This window comes from Delphinus delphis, chromosome X (genome assembly GCF_949987515.2).
Source record: "Delphinus delphis chromosome X, mDelDel1.2, whole genome shotgun sequence".
Taxonomy (NCBI): Eukaryota; Metazoa; Chordata; class Mammalia; order Artiodactyla; family Delphinidae; genus Delphinus; species Delphinus delphis.
The window spans coordinates 25,286,795-25,302,623 of NC_082704.1; positions in this window are offsets into that span (position 1 = coordinate 25,286,795).

Here is a 15,829-nt window from a genome sequence, read left to right on the forward strand (position 1 = left end):
GAAGAGATCAAGTTGATGAATCATGTGTAGCCCCAAAAGTCAAAGAGTTGAGAGACAGGATATAGGAGATTTTACATATATATATATACACACACACATACACACACACACATATGTATATACATACACATATACATATGTATACATATATATATGACTATAAAGTGAGGTAGGAAGTGGGAAATGCCAAAGAAATACAAATTTTTTATTGTTCTCTACTTGCTTCATGCATATTAACCTTCTTCCTCTAGCACATATGTGTACTTGCTATCAAGCCAGGCAATTATTTGGTGTTAAAGAGATACATATTAGTTGCTGGTTAATCCAGCAACTCTCCTCAGGGTATTTATGAATGCCCTATCTTTAAAAAAATTGAAGCAATTAACTATTTTATATTTGCCATGAAATGGTTTAAGAATCTCAGTGCCAAATTTGTGTTCTGTCTAAAAGTGGGGGAAATGAATTGTTCTGTCTTAACTGACCAATGAGAGTCTACTCAGAAAAAAAAAAAGCCACTAGTTCAGTTTATTATTGACCATGGCAGAGACTAGTTCTTCCCCAATATCCTTGCTCTACTTTCTTCTTAGAAATATAATTTCTAGTTTTTAGCTGGAGACATGGCTATAATGAGGAAAGACTGTATTTTCCAGACTCCCTTGTAGCTAGGTATGGCCACATGACTTAAGTTCTCTCCACAGGATGAGAATAGAAATGTCCTCCCAACACTTTCTCTTTCCAAATGACTGCAAAGTGTCCATGATGTCTACAGCTAGAACAACTCTTTTGAACTATGAGGAAGAAGTAAAGTCCTGGACCTGATAGATTCATAGGTGAATTCTATCCGACATTTATAGAAGCATTAACACCAATCTTTCTCAAACTTTCAAAAATGAACTTAAGAGAAAGGGATACTTTGTAACTCATTCTATGAGGCAAACATTACTCTGATACAAAAGACAGATAAAACATCACAAGAAAAAAAAATCATAGATCCATATACCAAATATAGATTCAAAAATCCCCAACAGAAGATTAGTAAACTGAACCCAACAGCATATTAAAAGGATTATTCACCATGACCAAGTGAAACTTATCCCAGGAATGCAAGAGTGTTTCAACAAAACAAAACCAGTGTAATACATCGCATTAATAAAGGGGAAAAAAAACACATGATCATCTTAATTAATGCAGAAAAGGCATTTGACAAAATCCAACACCCTTTCATGTTAAAAACTCTCAGAAAACTAGAATATTTTGCCACAACAAAAATGGTTTGGGTTTGAATACTGGCTCCACCACTAAATGTATGCATTCGAACAAGTCATTCAATCTTTTAGCACCTCTTATAAAAGGATTGAGGTAGGGGCTTCCCTGGTGGCGCAGTGGTTGAGAGTCCGCCTGCCGATGCAGGGGACACGGGTTCGTGCCCCGGTCCGGGAAGATCCCACATGCCGCGGAGCGGCTAGGCTCATGAGCCATGGCCGCTGAGCCTGCGCGTCCGGAGCCTGTGCTCCGCAACGGGAGAGGCCACAGCAGTGAGAGGCCCGCGCACCGCAAAAAAAAAAAAAAAAGTATTGAGGTAGTTAAGTTCTCGAAACTTCGATGCATGTGAGGAACTTCATAGAATATCTGAAATAGAGCAAGTCCTCAATAAAAGTTAGGTATTATTATTGTAAAGGAATATAATTTCTTACTCTAAGAAATAATGCATTCATAATCACAAAGGTCAGCAAATGAATGCTGTCTCAGCATGGATCCTTCTACGAAATATCAATACTATATAGCAGGGATTAGTAAAGTTTTTCTATAAAAAGCCAAAGAGTACCTATATATACTAAGCTTTGCAGGTCATACAGTCTCTGTTGCAACTACTTGACTCTGCTGTTATAGCATGAAAATTGCCATAGAAAATACCTAACCAAATGAGTGTGACTGTGTTCCAATGAAACTTTATTCACAAAAACAGGTGGTGGCCAAACTTGGCTCACAGACTGTAGTTTGCCGACTCAGTGCTAGACACTTGGCTTGCATAAACTACTAACACATATGGATAAATTCAGACATACTTTTGTTTCCTTCTGAATGGACTGTTTTGAAGAACACTGAATCTCTACTTCCCTTAAAACAAACGGTAAGCTCTGTCTAGAGAATTTACTGATTGCTTTTGTTCTTTGCTGAACACATTAATTGATGCTAATGCTCTACCAGATGTGTCCAAAGGGACAAAAGAGAATTTTGAAACCTACATGTAGATACCCTTCATGACATCTTACTGAGTGCTTCCTATCAACTAAAATAATAGTTACTTTCCTCTTTCATGGTACTGCTATGAAAATTAGTATCTACAAAATGCTTCAAAGTTATAAGAGTTAAGTATCATTATATAGTTATGCATCCAGGACTCCTTTATTAATTATGCAGTTTTTCTCATTACATAATTAGGTAAAATACAATAAATTTAATCTTATTTATCTTTCATTCTATCAGCGAGTTCATATTTAATATGGCCATGGAAACCAAAATGAAAACCTGAATTCCCCTACAATTATACAGGCTCTCAATTAAGGACTTGGCCCACAATTACCAAAGGTAGCCACCAAAATTCATGGCTCCAGCAAAGAAGGGGGCGACTGTCCACAGTTTCACTAAAGGATGCCCCTTGGAATTTCCTACTAAACCAGGTCTTAAACACTCTCCTTCAACCAACACACTCTACTCAGGGACCCTGCACTGTATTTTTAAACACAAAATGCTTCATTGGCCTGACCTAATTGAATTACAATGAGAATCCCCACGGTATTTCTCAGAAATCCAGCACACCACAAGTTACTTCACCTGCTATTTCTCATTAAGAAGAAAACAGACAAGCTCTACTGTTCACATTGCAGAGGAAAGACAGTCTCTCCTAGAACCTTGCTCTTCTTTCCTCCAAAAGCCCCTTAGCATTTATGACTGTAGTCTGAAATAAAGTTCAAACCCCACTGCAATAATTGAGTAATTGTCCTGAGTTTGTATGCGTTGATCTGCTCCACCTTAAGCTGTTCAAGAGACAAAAACTAAAACTTATGAAAATAACTCAATTGGGAGTTTATTTGCTTTATTATAAAAAGGATTAATCACAGGATTTTTATAATAGCTTCATAAGCACAAGTTGACAATAATTCAATTTACAAAAACTGGTATGTACTAGTTAACTTCTCAGGAACATTTCTATTGTGTCCATCAAAATGCATCTGGAACACAGATACATCATACAATGTACAAAAAAATATGAGATTGGCTAGCATTGGGAAGTCTCTAGGTATTCTCATGGTATTTCCTGTAGCAGGCCTCAGCTTCTTAGTGAAATCATTTTCATTTCTGTTTAAAGCATCCCTGAAAGGGTATTTAGCTTTAAGTGGTCATTGGACTTTTGTAAAGTAGAATTTGCAAGCCTAGAGAGAAATACTGTTATACCAGTGTGGGGATTTGCTCTTGTCTATTGACAGGGCACAGTCAATGATTTTCTTTAATATTAAAGTGTATATGTGTATCCTGTTCCTATTAGACAATAATGTCCCCAATGACAACAATCTTTGACTCTTACACCTTTTAGGAAGCAACCAACCCTCTATGAACAGTCTCTATTCAATGACCTGACTGTGGAGGATACTCAAACAGGGAACAGTAACTTCAGCATTCAGGTTGTTCCTGACACCAAAATAGAGCCCTAAGGCTTAATATGATCCTCAAGTGACAAAGAAAACTGAGCATGAGTGACACCTCTTGGCTTCAGACCACTGTTGTTCTATTTCCTTGCTGTATGGCCTTGGAAAATGTACTTAAGCTCTCTCAATTCCAGATTCCTCAACTGTATAATCAGAATTACATATACCACCTACCTTCCAGGGTAGTTATAAGGTAAACAATGACCCAGTTGGACCCCAATAAATAGTAGTTATTCAAACGTTTTGGAAATAATTTCAACCAAAAGAGAGAAAACAACATAATTTACAAGTAATCCTGAAAAATCACACTAATTGGAACCTTCCATGCTTTCCTTCTTCCCACACCCCAGCATTCGGGTTAATAGAGGTTTCCTTATCACAGGTGCAGGAAAGAGTAAAAGTACTTCAGAAGCAGCTGGCTTCTCTCAACCGACTCATGTAAAAAATGGAATACCACTTCCAGCAGCTATTATAACGCCACCTCCTCTATTTTCCAAACCCCAGTATGCAACCAGTGATAAAAAAACAAAATCATCTCTCCCTTAAAGCAGCTCTCTGTGGATTCTTCAGTTATTTCTCATGTATTCAGGAGCGGCTTAAACAATCAGATATTAGTTGGGCTCCAGGCTGCTTCTTCCCTGATCTGCTCTTTGCTTCCTTAGCCTCCAGACTAGGTGGCAAGCAGGAAAACAAAACGTGTGACCTCCAAGTAGAAAAACATGGGCTGCTGCTTAACAGTTCCAAGTAAAGGTTTATAGTTTGGGTGAACCCTCAATAAAATGGAGTTTGCTTTGATAGATTAATTTCTCTTTATAAACCATGACTCATTAGTATGGTTAGTCAAAAAAAATGATGACACATCTACTTCTCCTTTCTAATGTGAGTCTGGAGGGACATAATATTTACCATGCATATTAGATAAGGAGAAACTATCTAACAAAAAACTGAGGATGCGTGAGGGAGAAGTTGGTTTGACTCTTAATAAAACAGAATCTACAATATATTGAAGGTTCCTCAACCAACAAACTACTGTATAATTCTAAGGGTGACTTCTTAAATTATTTAAAATCTCAATAGCTTCCAGTCTGACAAAGGATACCATCACTCGTTAAGCATTTCATCAAAGTGTTCTTCTATCTGTCAGGGGATACTGAAATTTGACAAATTATAAATTGAGGGAATATTTGATACTACATCAGAAGAGACAGAGGAAACAGCGTCTCTACCCTCAAATCTGTCTCAGCATTACCTTGAAAAAAATATTCTAAGAGCTCTTACTGAAGTCCACTCTCCTCACAGAAACAAGAGTTCTTTATTTAACAAAACTGTGTGGAGAGACCTTCAAGATGTCAGAGGAGTAAGATGTGGAGATCACCTTCTTCCCCACATATACATCAAAAAAACATCTACATGTGGAACAACTCCTACAGAACACCTACTAAATGCTGGCAGAAGACCTCAGACTTCCCAAAAGGCAAGAAAATCCCCACATACCTGGGTAGGGCAAAAGAAAAAACCAGACACAAAAGAATAGGGATGGGACCTGCACCTCTGGGAGGGAGCTGTGAAGGAGGAAAAGTTTCCACACGCTAGGAAGCCGCTTCACTGGTGGGGAGGCGGGGTGGGTGGTGGGGGAAGCTTCAGAGCCATGAAGGAGAGCACAGCAACAAGGGTGCAGAGGGCAAAGCAGAGAGATTCCTGCAGAGGACTGGTGCCGACCAGCACTCACCAACCTGAGAGGCCTGTCTGCTCACCCGCGGGGGTAGGTGGGAGGTGGAAGCTGAAGCTTGGACTTCGGAGGTCAGATCCCAGGGAGAGGACTGAGGCTGACTGCGTGAACACAGCCTGAAGGGGGCTAGTGCGCCACGGCTAGCTGGGAGAGATTCTGGGAAAAACTGTGGAACTGCCTAAGAGGCAAGAGGCCACTGTTTCGGGGTGCGTGAGGAGAGGGAATTCCTGCTCTATGTGCCCACAGAAGGCAGAGCACCACCTAACCGAGCCTCAGAGATGGGCATGAGCTGTGGCTATCAGCTTGGGCCCCAGAGACAGGCATGAACCGCTAACGCTGCTGCCTCTGCCACCAAGAATCCTGTGTGCAAGTGCAGGTCACTACCCACAACCCCCTGGGAGCCTGTGCAGCCCGGCACTGCCAGGATCCCATGATCCAGGGACAACTTCCCCGGGAGAACACACGGTGTGACTCAAGCTGTTGCAATGTCACACCAGCCTCTACCACTGCAGGCTTGCCCTGCATTCCAATTATGACTACCATACCCCTACCTCTCCCTGGCCTGAGTCAGCAAGAGAGACCTAATCAGGTGCTGCTTTAACCCCTCCTGTCTGGGAGGGAAACAGACACCTGAGGCCTACATGCAAAGGTGGGCTCAAAACCAAAGCTGAACCCCAGAAGCTGTGCGAACAAAGAAGAGAAAGGGAAATTTCTCCGTGCAGCCTCAGAAGCAACAGATTAAATCCCCACAATCATCTTGATAAACCCTGCATCTGTGGAGTACCTGAATAGACAATGAATGTTCCCAAAATTGAGGCAGTAGACTTTGGGAGCAACTGTAGACTTGGAGTTTGCTTTCTCCATCTGATTAGTTTTTGCTGTAAAGTTCATCTTAGTTTACTTTTTAGTGCTTGTTATCATTGGTGGACTTGTTTATTGGTTTGGTTGCTCCTTCCTTTTTTTTATTTAATTTTTAAATTTTGTTTCCTTTTTTCTCTTTTTGTGAGTGTGTGTGTGCATGCTTCTTTGTGTGATTTTATGTATTTAGGTTTGCTTTTCCCATCTGTCCTAGGGTTCTTTCTGTTTGGTTTTTTGTTTATTTGCTTTCTTTTTTCTTCCTTTTCTTCCAAGCAAAGTGGCTGGCAGGGTCTTGGTGCTCGAATTGGGTGTCGGGCCTTAGCCTCCAAGGTGGGAGAGCTGAGTCCAGGACACTGGACCACCAGAGACCTCCCAGCCCCATGTAGTATGAATCGGGGAGAGCTCTCTCAGAGATCTCTGTCTCAACACTAAGACTCAGCTCCATTCAACATCCAGTAAGCTCCAATGCTGGAAGCCCAATGCCAAACAACCAGCAAGACAAGAAAACAACCCCACCCATTAGCAGAGAGACTGCCTACAGTCACACTAAGTTCACACACACCCCAAAACACACCAACAGATGTGGTCCTGCACACCAAAAGTACAAGATCGAGCCCCACCCACCAGAGCACAGGAACCAGTCGCTTCTACTAGGAAGCCTACACAAGCCACTTAAACAACCTCACCCACCGGGGGCAAACACCAAAAATAACGGGAACTACGAACCTGCAGCCTACAAAAAGGAGACCCCAAACACAGTAAGTTAAACAAAATGAGAGGACAGAAAAATATTCAGCAGATGAAGGATCAAACAAAATCCCACGAGACCAAACAAATGAAGAGGAAATAGGCAGTCTACCTGAAAAGGAATTCAGAGTAATGATAGTAAAGATGATCCAAAATCTTGGAACTAGAAAGGAGAAAATACAAAAAACGTTTAAGAAGCACGCAGAACAGCTAAAGAGCAAACAAACAATGATGAACAACACAATAAATGAAATTAAGAATTCTCTAGAAGGAATCAATGGCAGAATAACTGACGCAGAAGAACAGAGAAGTGACATGGAAGATAGAATAGTGGAAATAACTGCCACAGAGCAGAATAAAGAAAAAAGAATGAACAGAATTGCGAACAGTCTCAGAGACATCTGGGGCAACATTAAATGCCCAAGCATTTGAATTACAGGGGTCCAAAAAGAAGAAGAGAAAGAGAAAGGGTATGAGAAAATATTTGAAGAGATTATAGTAGAAAACTTCCCTAACATGGGAAAGGAAATAGTCAGTCAAGTCCAGGAAGCGCAAAGAGTGCCATACAGGATAAATCCAAGGAGAAATAAGCCAAGACACATACTCATCAAACTATGAAAAATTAAATACAAAGGAAAAATATTAAAAGCAGCAAGGGAAAAGCAACAAATAACACATAAGGGAACACCCATAAGGAAAACAGTTGCTCTTTCAGCAGAAACTCTGCAAGCCAGGAGGGAGTGGCAGGACATATTTAAAGTGATAAACGGGAAAAACCTACAACCAAGATTACTCGACCCAGCAAGGATCTCATACAGATTCGACAGAGAAATTAAAAAATTTACAGACAAGCAAAAGCTAAGAGAATTCAGCACCACCAAACCAGCTTTACAAAAAATGCTAAAGGAACTTTTCTAGGCAGGAAACACAAGAGAAGGAAAAGACCTACAATAACAAACACAAAACAATTAAGAAAATAGTAATAGGATCATACATATCGATAATTACCTTAAAGATAAACAGATTAAATGCTCCCACCAAAAGACATAGACCGGCTGAATGAATACAAAAACAAGACCCGTACACGTGCTGTCTACAAGAGACCCACTTCAGACCTAGGAACACATACAGACTGAAACTGAGGGCATGGAAAAAGATATCCCATGCAAATGGAAATCAAAAGAAAGCTGGAGTAGCAATTCACATATCAGACAAAATAGATGTTAAAATAAAGACTATTACAGGAGAAAAAGAAGGACACTACATAATGATCAAGGGATCAATCCAAGAAAAAGATATAAAAATTGTAAATATTTATGCACCCAACCTAGCAGCACCTCAATACACAAGGCAAATGCTAACAGCCATAAATGAGGGAATCGAAAGTAACACAATCACAGTAGGGAATTTAACACCCCACTTTCGCCAATGGACAGATCAACCAAAAATTAAAATAAATAAGGAAAAACAGCTTTAAATGACACATCAGACCAGATGGACTTAATGGATATTTATAGGACATTCCATCCAAAAACAACAGAATACACTTTCTTCTCAACTGTACATGGAACATTCTCCAGGATAGATCATATCTTGGGTCACAAATCAAGCCTTGGTAAATTTAAGAAAACTGAAATCATATCACGTATCTTTTCTGACCACAACGCTGTGACACTAGATATGAATTGCAGGAAAAAAAAACTGTAAAAAATACAAACACATGGAGGCTAGACAATATGCTACTAAATAACCAAGAGATCACTGAAGAAATCAAGGAAGAAATAAAAAACTACCTAGAAATAAATGACAATGAAAACACGACAACCCAAAACCTACGGGATGCAGCAAAAGCAGTTCTAAGAGGGAAGTTTATAGCAATACAATCCTACCTCAGGAAACAACAACTCAAATAAACAACGTAACTTTACGCCTAAAGTAATTAGAGAAGGAAGAACAAGAAAAACCCAATGTTAGCGGAAGGAAAGAAATCATAAAGATCAGAAATAAATGAAAAAGAAAGGAAGCAAACAATAGCAAGATCAATAAAAACAAAAGCTGGTTATTTGAGAAGGTGAACAAAAGTGATAAACCATTAGCCAGACTCATCAAAAAAAAAAGGGAGAAGACTCAAATCAATAGAATGAGAAATGAAACAGGAAAAGTAACAACTGATACTGCAGAAATAAAAAAGATCATGAGAGACTACTACAAGCCACTCTATAAGAATAAAATGGACAAACTGGAAGAAATGGACAAATTTGTAGAAAAGTACAATCTTCTGAGACTGAACAAGGAAGAAACAGAAAATATGAACAGACCAAACACAAGCACTGAAATTGAAACTGAAATTAAGAATCTTCCAACAAACAAAAGCCCAGACCAGATGGCTTCACAGGTGAATTCTATCAAACATTTAGATAAGAGCTAACACCTATCTTTCTCAAACTCTTCCAAAATATAGCAGAGGGAGGAACACTCCCAAACTCATTCTATGAGGCCACCATCTCCCTGAAACCAAAACCAGACAAACTTGTCACAAAACAAGAAAACTACAGGCCAATATCACTGATGAACATAGATGCAAAAATGTTCAACAAAATACTAGCAAACAGAATCCAACAGCACATTAAAAGGATCATACACCATGATCAAGTGGGGTTTATCCCAGGAAGGCAAGGATTCTTCAGTATACGCAAATCAATCAATGTGATACACCATATTAACAAACTGAAGGAGAAAACCCATATAATCATCTCAATAGAGGCAGAAAAAGCTTTTGACAAAATTCAACATCCATTTATGATAAAAACTCTCCAGAAATTGGGCATAGAGGGAACTTTCCTCAACATAATAAAGGCCATATATGACAAACGCACAGCCAACATCATCCTCAATGGTGAAAAACTGAAACCATTTCCGCTAAGATCAGGAACAAGACAACACTGCCCACCCTCACCACTATTATTCAACATAGTATTGGAAGTTTTAGCCACAACAGTCAGAGGAGAAAAAGGAATAAAAGAAATCCAAATTGGAAAAGAAGTAAAACTGTCACTGTTTGCAGATGACATGATAATATATTTAGAGAATCCTAAAGATGCTACCAGAAAACTACTAGAACTAATCAATGAATTTGGTAAAGTAGCAGCATACAAAATTAATGCACAGAAATCTCTTGCACTCCTATACAAGAATGACAAAATATGTGAAACAGAAATTAAGGAGACACTCCCACTAACCACTGCAACAAAAAGAATAAAATACCTAGGAATAAACCTATCTAAGGAGACAAAAGACCTGTATGCAGAAAATTATAAGACACTGAAGAAAGAAGTTAAAGATGATACAAATAGATGGATAGATATAACATGTTCTTGGATTGGAAGAATCAACATTGTGAAAGTGACTCTACTACCCAAAGCAATCTACAGATTCAATGCAATCCCTATCAAACTACCACTGGCATTTTTCACAGAACTAGAACAAAAAATTTCACAATTTGTATGGAAACACAAAAGACCCCGAAGAGCCAAAGCAATCTTGAGAAAGAAAAATGGAGCTGGAGGAATCAGGCTCCTGGACTTCAGAGTTTACTACAAAGCTATAGTAATGAACACAGTATGGTACTGGCACAGAAACAGAAATATAGATCAATGGAACAGGATAGAAAGCCCAGAGACAAATACACACACATACGGTCACCTTATCTTTGATAAAGGAGGCAAGAATATACAGTGCAGAAAGGACAGCCTCTTCAATAAGTGGTGCTGGGAAAACTGGACAGGTACATGTAGAAGTATGAAATTAGAACACTCCCTAACACCATACACAGGAATAAACTCAAAATGGATTAAAGACCTAAATGTAAGGCCAGACACTATCAAACTCTTAGAGGAAAACATAGGCAGAACACTCTATGACATAAATCACAGCAAGATCCTTTCTGACCCACCTCCTAGAGAAATGGAAATAAAAACAAAAATAAACAAATGGGACCTAATGAAACTTCAAAGCTTTTGCACAGCAAAGGAAACCATAAACAAGACCAAAAGACAACCCTCAGAATGGGAGAAAATATTTGCAAATGAAGCAACTGATAAAGGATTAATCTCCAAAATTTACAAGCAGCTTATGCAGCTCAATGTCAAAAAAACAAACAACCCAATCCAAAAATGGGCAGAAGACCTAAATAGACATTTCTCCAAAGAAGATATACAGATTGCCAATAAACACATGAAAGAATGCTCAACATCATTAATCATTAGAAAAATGCAAATCAAAACTACAATGAGATATCATCTCACACCGGTCAGAAAGGCCATCATCAAAAAATCTACAAACAATAAATGCTGGAGAGGGTGTGGAGAAAAGTGAACCCTCTTGCACTGTTGGTGGGAATGTAAATTGATACAGCCACTATGGAAAACAGTATGGAGGTTCCTTAAGAAACTAACAGTAGAACTACCATATGACCCAGCAATACCACTACTGGGCATATACCCTGAGAAAACCATAATTCAAGAAGAGTCATGTACCACAATGTTCACTGCAGCACTATTTACAATAGCCAAGACATGGAAGCAACCTAAGTGTCCATCAACAGATGAATGGATAAAGAAGATGCGGCACATATATACCATGGAATGTTACTCAGCTATAAAAAGAAACAAAATTGAGTTATTTGTAGTGAGGTGGATGGACCTAGAGTCTGTCATACAGAGTGAAGTAAGTCAGAAAGAGAAAAACAAATACCGTATGCTAATACATATATATGGAATCTAGAAAACAAAATGGTCCTGAAGAACCTAGGGGCAAGACCGGAATAAAGACACAGACCTACTAGAGAATGGACTTGAGGAACTGAGGAAGGGGAATGTAAGCTGTGACAAGGTGAGAGAGTGGCATGGACATATATACACTACCAAACATAAAATAGATAGCTAATGGGAACCAGCGGCATAGCACAGGGAGATCAACTCTGTGTTTTGTGACCACCTAGAGGGGTGGTCTAGGGAGGGTGGGAGGGAGGGAGACGCAAGAGGGAAGAGATATGGGAACATGTGTATATGTATAACTGATTCATTTTGTTATAAAGCAGAAACTAACACACCATTGTAAAGCAATTATACTCCAATAAAGATGTTAAAAAAAAAAAGCCAAGACAACCTTTTCTTCAAATACAGGCAACATAATGTGGTAGTTGAATACAGCCTAGGCTCAAATCCCAGTTCTACCACATACTAGTTGTTTAGCCTTGAGCAAATTACTTTAACTTGTCTGTGCTTTAAGTTCTTCTGTAAAATGAGGGTAATGTCTACTTCTTAGGTTGTTTTGAGGATTAAATGAAATAATATGTAGTATCGAGAACAATGTATGGCAAAAAGTAAGTACTATGTAAGTGTCTGCTATTATAATTCCAACAGAATTTTACCAGGAAGCTTAATGTAATGCAGGAAGTTATAAAAGTGGTCCTACTCAATTTGAATAAAACATGCTATAGTCCTAACTATACCACAACCCACCCCACGCCTTATTTCATTCAGGCTCAGAGCATCACAACTTGAAATCCACACTAAATTATTTTAGCTCTGGGAGTTAAAGAACAGGGTCATCAGAAACTCTAAGTCAAAAGTAAATTATCTACTACTAATAACCCAGAATGAGTTAATTCGTCTTGGAACTATCAGTCACCTTGGAAGGTAGCAAAGCCCTCTGAAAAGAAAGCACAGAATAAGGTTTGTTTTTGGTTTTGTTTTTTGTTTTTTAAATAAGGGAGCAAGGAAGAATTTATCTGAAGCATGGCCAATCAGCCAAACAGAGCAGGTCTGGAGAGAAGCACTGTGAGGAAATAATGCTGTGGTTCACAATGGCGATAACTAACCATCATTGAGGGTTTACAATGTATTAAGCAAAAGTACTTTATATATGTTAACTTGTCAAGCCTCACAGCAAACCTATGGGATAGGGGTTGTTATCATCCCTTGTCAGCCCAATTTTACACATGCAGATAACGGACACAGAGATGTTAAATAACTGGCCCAAAGTTATATAGCTAGTAAATGGCTGAGCTGAAATTCAAACCCAGACACTCCTTGACATGTATCAGCCCAATATCAGCGAACATCCTAAAGGAAAGCAAGGCAAGAGGAGACACAAATCACTGGGAACACTCAATCTTGCTCAGCGTCACCCTGATTCTTGTACATCAAAGTCATCATAACAGTGTGAACTCTGGAGCCAAACAGATCTACATTAAAATTCTTGTTTTCCTCCGTTACAAGCTGTGTGCTCTTGAGCAATATACTGAGTATCTTAAGGCCTCAAATTATTCAATGTTGTCTTGAGGAGTAAAAATCATGTGTGCAAGTCACCTAGCATCCCTGCACACAGCAAGCTTTCAACAAGTGATATCATTTTTGTCAATGCTCTTTGTATTTTCAAAACACGATATCCATAACTTTCACACCTCCTCTCAGTTTAGAAATTAACATCATTCCCAATAGCACAGAAAGGACACAGAGTAAGTAATTTACACAGAACTGACAGTCGGTCAATCCGAAATTTCCTAGTGTCCAGCCCAATCATTTGCAACTTTCAGCCTCCTCTGCCAACTTCTTAAGTTTTTCCTCTTCCTAAGTCTGCATTTCTCACCCAAAGAAGAAAGTGAGCACTTGTAACCAATGCCAGATGAAAATTAGATTTCCTGAGTGACAGGGTGATCCTCTTGCGTTTTCTGGGGAAGATTGGTTCCTGCCAACGAACTGGCAGAGAAAAAGGTGAATGCAAGCCACATGAGTGCAAGTAGCAGTGAGTGGAGAAATGTCAGAAACCAAGAAAACTCTTTAAAATATCAAATGCAAACTCATTTACTGGTGGTCGCAGATAAGATGGAAGAGTTTACCATCGACAGGGACTGTGACATTGATGAATGAAACCATTCTGGAACTGTGAAGGAAAGTGGCCTCTGAGAAGTGGGGCAGTCATTTAAGGGGGAGCAGGAGGATGCTGTGGGTGGGGGAACAGGAAAAGAATAAGAGCTAGTTACATGTGGGCTGAGGCATTTTCAGTGGCAGAAAAATATAGAAATAATGTTGCTGCTGGCACTTAAAAAGGCCAGGCAGGCATCAATTCCCACCCACCCCTAGTCCTCCACACTCTAAAATGAGGAAAGGTATGGCTTCAAAGGAAGAATGAGGGGGAAGGGAAAATGGGTAAGATGCATTTGACAAGTGAAATTCTATAGGGTCAGTTATCGAATCCAAAAAGAAAGAAAAGGATCCCATGGCAGGGCCAGTATATTGGCTGATGTAATCAGTGAATGCACAAACAGCTATCCCTCAGCACTTAAGAGCAACTATTATCGAAGGACTAGGGAAGTTTGAAGTCATTGTTCCAAGTTCTTTTCACTCCCCTTTAAAAGACGACATGCTGCCAGAAATAAAGAAAGCCTTAGTCACAGTTTGGAATTGAAAGAAAGTGTTGAAAATGGAAGTTGAGTTATGGAAATGGGTTTGTTTCTCATAAAGGAAAATAAAGAATTTTGGCTCACTGCAATTCTCTAAAAGCTAATGGGAAGACAAAGAACTCTGAACGCTTCATTTTTAAGTACTTGACTATTTTAGTGACTATAAGCATGCATTTTAGGTTCACTTTCCCCTTTATCCCTCAACGTAGCTTTGGTATTTGTGTTTCTAAAGCTAAGCTCCATCATGTCCTCTGAAACCCTTCCATTCACTCTACAAGCATTTATCGTGCTCCTACTGGTGACAAGCATGGTGTCAGATGCTATAGGATTGCAGAGTGTAGAAAGAAATAAAAGACATAGCCCTCAAGGAATTTAGAGATGAACTAGGAAAACATCAACAGGCATGAAGCAGGTAAACCCCAATTCAAGGGTGAAGTCACCACCAATTCAAGGACAAGTTGATAACACACAACAGACCCCAAGGCTGGACAGCAAATGAAAGGGGCAACCAGGAAGTGAAGGAAGCTCTGAAAACCAAGAAAATCTTCAGTGGCTTGAGTGGTTCTGGAACACACATGAGAGGAGATGAGCCTTAAGGAATGGGTCAGATTTGTACAGGGAGGGAGAAAGGAGAAAGACCATTCCAAAATGGGAAGGTCCTTCTACAACAAGTTTCTCTTCTTTGAGCCAAAAATTCCTAGCATGATGAATTAAAAGAAAAAAATCCAAAGGCCAAGTTTTCTAGATTTTTCAAAACTCCTTTTAATAGCCTTATGATTTACCTTTTTTAATTTTACCTTTTAACTTCAAAACTCCATTTCTTGGTTTTTAATCTTTTCCTACTTGAGTGGTCCTCACACCTGAGCAAGAATCTGAATTCATGTACCTGGAGAGTTTGTTTAACAGGCAGATCCCTATTCTCTGGCTCAGCCCCATCTGGGGCAGGGCCCCAAATCTGATTTTTAACCTGATTCCTCCCCAGGTGAATTCTTTTACAAGTGGTCAAAGACAGTCATACTTTGAGGAAACACTGGTGCTACTGCAACCACAAATGTATCCCATAAGCCTCCTGATAGCACTAAGCCAGAAGGAACCTGGAGAATAAATGTACATATATTTCAGATGTGGCCCCATATCATCCTCACCACCACCCTCAACCTCCACCTGTTTTATTCCATGGGATACAGAAAAACTGAGTCACAAAACTGTCTTGACATCAAAACTATATACACACATACATATGCACTCAAAAAACAAAGAATACCAAACTGATATCAAAAAAATGGCCCAGCTTTAACTCAAAACCTACAAAGTTCACATAGG